Raw genomic sequence first — 6,035 nt, forward strand, 5'->3', positions numbered from 1 at the left:
TGCATCAAACTCTTTGAGAATCTTATATTTCACGATTGATCCAAGCATATAGATATCTTGTATCACCATTTACGAGACTATGTGCATAAGCGAATAATGTTGCTACACTACATTCTGATAGAGGAACAAGATGCTGACATTTAAAAAAAAAATCAAGAGGGAAGTTTGAGTTCCACAGGTGCTGGATAGGGGTGGTTGATAATCCTTTTCTTGCTGAGAGGGAGTGTTGAAAACTAGAGCAAGAAATTCTCAATTTGATTTTTCCTTGATTAAATTGATAAAATTTGAATTTCCATGTCAAATTTTATGGTGACTGCAAAGTGAGTTGTGAATTGATGAATCTAACAATAGACCTTGTTGATGATGGTGAAGCTTCCAATAAATATGTGAGTAAAATGTGTGATCTAGTTGGTATGATTGTATTTGCTGATGACCTCTTTGAATCAGAGTTTGAGGCATTTAAGTTTGAGAATAGATTCAAAAGATGATATTATTGGTGTTGACTACAACTTATTTGGATACATCATTTGTATTGTAAGGGTTGGTACCTTTCCATTGGATGTGGTCGGTGATGTGAAGATTACTCAACTTCTAGTAAAGATTCATACTGACTCTAACAAGCATATGGATGCTTGTTTACAAAGGGAGACCCCTCTCGACTCAGTTCATTGGATTCTTTGTTTGTTCATGCTATTTATTTTTCTCAACTTTCCTTCTCTAAGGGGTTGAGACTATTTGCTTCATTTATTTTACATGGCCCAATGAAAGAAGAATAATGGAGTCTATCTCCACAAATTTTCCATTTCACTAAGTTACAAATAAAACGAGTTCAATTCTATAGACAATAGACTAATATCCTCTTGATACACCTTTAGCGAGCTATGAATAGCTCTCACCTATCACTATAGCTCAATGAAATGGCATCTAATAGCTCTAGCAAGAAAGGGTCCAATTTTATGCCCAAGACACTAGTAGAAATGGAGTGGTTGTGAAGGCAACAATCTCCATTGGGGATTTTCATTTTTGCTACAACAGACAAGAAGAATATTGGTGTTGCTAAAACTACAATATCATTGCTCTCCTAGCGCCATTAATTTTTGTTAACTCATTTGAATGCAAGTAATGCATAAGGATTTGTTAGTATCTATGAAATTTTCTATCTTTCCAATATAAAAATGGGTTCATCATAATATTAATATATGAAATAAGGTTCATTAATATGTATGGTTCAATTTTGTTTGATGATCCTATTTCTCCAAAGGATATCTTTCTTTTTTTTTTATTTTGTTTGGTATGAGATATGGTGATACCTTTAAATCTAAGGTAATTTTGGGTAAAATTAGAATTGGAACAAGAAGTTGGGGTCTGAATTTCCTTTTTAGTAGTAGGTTACATGAAATTTCTATCGAAATATTTTGTTGTCACCCAACATAGAATAATCTTTGGATGGAAAGGTTCGTTATGGGTGGTATGTTTTTTAGCCCATCAACTCATTAGATTCTTTGTTTATTCATGGTATTTGTCGTTATCAAATTTCCTTTTCCAAGGGGTTGATACTATTTTCTTTATTCATTCGTCATGGCCCAATGCAAGAAGAAGAATGCCGCTTGTCTCCACAACTTTTCCATTTCGTTAAGTTACAAATAAAAATCATCCAATTATATAGCCAGGAGACTAATAGCCTCTTGATATACCTTTAGTGAGATATGCCTAAAGAAATTGGATGAGGGTATAACTATAATATAGGTTTTTGAACTCAGGAGTTTTTTGTTACACACATTTAAAATCTACCCCTTTTCCCATTTGATCATTATTTGCAAACTGATGTTTTATATTCTAGATCATTTGATTAAAAGTTGTAAGTCTATCTAAATGTATTCACGATTTTGCAGGCATATTTTGATGTGAATGAAGCTTCTATATCTTCAAGAAAGACCTTTCCTAGAGTTGACAATGAGGTAGTGCAAAATGTTATATGTTGAAAAAAGATTTGTTCCTAGTGTTTGACTTATTATCTTCAATTTATTGGTTATATCATTGTTTCCACTTCTTGGATATTAAATTACATTTTCACATTTTATGCTCATGTTTCTTGGGCTATATTAATCTCATTTTTTTTGTTTTGCTTGACATATCTTAGTGAATTGTTGTCACTATCTTTTAAATCAATGGTTGCAAATTCTTCATTAGCATCATAATGTGGAGGCAAATATTTGCAACTGTTTTAGTGCCCTGGTTATATTTTTCACCATTGTATAAGAACTTTCCTAAACCAACCCCGTTATAGTTGGAACTAGATTCCCACAATCTAGCTATGTTAGCATCATCAACAAGATCCAATGTTTCTTGATGAGAATAAATTAACAACGCCATATTTAGGGATCTCATCTAGTCACTCTCATTCATGGATGATGTAGTGTAAGTCCATTACCTTTTTCTGAATTTGGATTATAACAAAAGGAGCCTTCAATTGGGTTCAAGATGTTGTATCCATGCAATGTATTTGAAACTAGGAGTCCTTGAACCTGCAGACCATTGTGCCACTGTAATATATATTGCAAACTATTGTTCTTACATTTTTTGTTTCTAGTTATGGTTAAAATTATTGAATGTTTAGCATCTTACTCTCATTGCCGAGAGTTGCATATTCTTCAAACACGAACTATGGAAAATTGATATGTACCTTGGAAGCCTCAATATTCTTTGAGATTATCTCACCCTTAACAAGCTCTTTCTTTATCCAAGAGTTCTAGTAAGTTTAAATATCATTATATATTCTTTTAGGTGGATGTAATTCTATGCATGCCCACTTGCACATATTTAATCCATTAAAATATATCTTAATGTCAATCCTTTAATGCATCACCACGAACTAATAAATCAATGAAACTTAAACCAACCTATTTCTAAAAATGGTATGTATATGAATGATAACTGTTTATTCATTTGGACTAAAACTACCTCACTTGATATCAACTCTTAAGTAGTTGATCCATCGTAATCTGTACCTCTTTCCACAATGAATGTTGAAGACCTACCATGAAAGTAAATATGAATTGATGTACAATAATGTTAAAAAAAACATAGTTTTGGTTGTTTTTAGGCATCTTATTGTTGTGTAAGGATGGTTTATAGCAATAGGAATTGCTGGTCCCACATTTGTTCAACCAATATTTGCACAAGGATGGAGTTTTAGGAGTCTCTCAATTTATTGGAGATTTGAAAAAGAGCCATAGCGTTGCCTTCTCCACACCAAAGGAACCCTTGGAGTGGACTCACCATACAGAGCCTTGAAAATATATTTTCTCTACTAGACTCACTATATAGAGCCCCAAAAATCTATTTTTTGGGCTATTTATGCGATGATTAATTAAATAAAATTTACCGACTACATTCAATGGTTATGTGCTTAAAACCCATGACAGGAGAATAAAAATGTTCAAAGCTGATGAGTAAAGCCCAATATGCCATATGGCTAGAACTAGATCCTTCGAAGGAGAGTCCCAAAACTGACCCTATCTTCGTGACTCATCATTCTGACTCATGGTTAAGGCTGCGTCCACACTTATGTTGAGCAGGATATTGAAAAGGATCTATTAGATTTTCCATAACATCAAATAAACAAATCACGTTTAAACATAGTAGCAGATTATGGAAGTGGGATTGAGAAAGCGTTAAAGAGTTACCACATGTAACATCCCTCACTAGGGATTCCTTGAAAAACCTCAAGAACACTAGAGATTTTTTTTTTATATATAAACAAAATCTTTAGAGGGCACTCAAATATCACTACCTCTAGACAAAAAATGACATCAACCATATATATAAGTAATTAAAAGAAATAAAAAACTTTCAATAGAGAAACAAATTCATTAAGAGTTTATTAATTCATTATAGTTCATAGTCTCTCTTTAGAGATTGGAATTTAATTTGTGAGACATGAATATGGGAGTATTTTTCTTATTAGTTCATGTCATCTATGACATGGGACTATAGTAATCCATTATATTAGTTAGCATTAGTACTTGTGCATATTAATCCAAAGTTTTTATGAACTTTACCATGTTCATAAAATGATCGTTGTTGTCAACCTATGAATTTATCAATTTAACTTTGAGGACAAATAATATAACTGATGGTCTTATTTGGCCTCTTCCCAAGGTAGACAAACCATAACATTGATATTATTCATACAATATCTCTATTCCATGCATTTATTTTATTCTTATTTCCAAGATTTGAAACTAATGCTAACATTAGTTTATAAACTAAACACTACCTATAACCATGGAAACACTGACTGTAATCATGGAAACATTGAAGAGGGGCAGATGGTTGTGTGCATGTTGGTGTAGTGTATAAAGAACGAGACACTTGTTATTCTTCTTATGATTCTTCTGAGAAAAATCAGCAGCTACCTTGAGATTTAGTTGCAACTCTAGACTTCTTAACAGGATGCATAGCGTCTCCTCTACTTTAACTTGGCAACCCAACTTCAACTCTAAATGTTTTAGCTTGACAACCCAAATTCAACTCCAAGGCAACTGATTTGATCTCTAACAATGGAGTTGTGCTTAGCGCTAGTGCCAGTGGGATCTAAGCCTCGTCCAAGCTACCTAATGTCTGCATCTGAGATTTGGTCAATGCATCTCACATAAAACTACAAACATTCAAGGGAAGACGACGTCTAGAGCCATGATCTGTAGATATTTCATTTGGAAGTATGTGATGGTGGAGTTGAAAGGATCGGTAGAAATGTCATTTGGAGGTACCGAGTATGCTGAGAAAAATGTTGTTATGAAACCAACTCATAAAAAGATAGAAAAGATAGATCAACACCTTAGAAATAAGCCTCTTCGAGGGGGAAAACTCCTTTACATTACACAAATGAACAATTCTTGGATGATACAAATGACAAGACCTCCTTTCTATATATAGGAGTCTAAGGGGTCATAATATAATTAGAGCCGACATAACAATAATAATGTAAGGGCACACTAATAACAACATGGGGACTACATGGGAACAACAATATAATAAGGGGGTTGTACTAATAACAATAAGGGGATACACTAGTAGTATAGGGACCTACCATGCCCCTCTCCTTCAAAAAGTGTTTTTCTCAACGCTTGAGTAGTTCTTGATGCTTCTGTATAAAATTCTTCTCCTCCCATGTGGAATCTTCAGCGATTAAGTTCTTCCACTTGATGAGATACTCTATAATTGATTGATTTCATAGCTATCGGGTTCTTGTTTCTGTGACTGCTCTAGGTTCCAATATGATATTTCCTTTCTCGTCAAGTTCTGACAATATTGTTTGAACTGGGATCTTCTGCAACTTTTGAATGAGTGGCCACACTTCTTCATCCTTCTTCCATTCATCCCTTGCTTCGTTTATCCAATCTAGTTGGATAATAGAAATAGCACAAAATAATGCTTCCACATCCTCATCCTTTCTTAAGAGTGCATCTGCAACAACATTTTGCTTCCCTTTTTTGTAGATGATTTCAAAGTCATAACCCAACATATTTGTGACCCATATTTTATGTTCTTCTAAAGATAATCTTTGTTCTAAAAAGTATTTAAGACTATCATGATCCATTTTTACCTTGAAGTGTCTTCCCATTAGGTATGGTTGTCATTCCTTAAGTGCATGTAGTATTGCCAACATTTCCTTCTCATAAATAGCTTTCTTGAGGGACATTTTTTTGTATGGATGTAACCATAAAAATAACCAATCACGTACATCAAAACTTCTTTCATTGCGATGCTGATTTTCCTGTTGTTTTATTCGATTTTGCACCAAAGTGGCATTATCATTTAAAAGTTGGAGAACTTGTTGTTGATGCTCGATGTGATCTTTCACTGTTTGAGTATTTTTCTTCTTGATATGTCCTTCTATCTTGAGAGTTTTAGGAGTGGTAATTTCTTCCAATGCATTACAAGATATGGTTGGATTCATTTCTTGATACTCAATGTGATATTTCACTTCTTGAACATTTTTCTTCTTGATATGTCCTTCTATCTTGATAGTT

The sequence above is a fragment of the Pinus tabuliformis genome, chromosome 2_1, assembly GCF_031772625.1.
Source record: "Pinus tabuliformis cultivar Carrire ecotype Pingquan chromosome 2_1, CPIR1, whole genome shotgun sequence".
Classification (NCBI taxonomy): Eukaryota; Viridiplantae; Streptophyta; class Pinopsida; order Pinales; family Pinaceae; genus Pinus; species Pinus tabuliformis.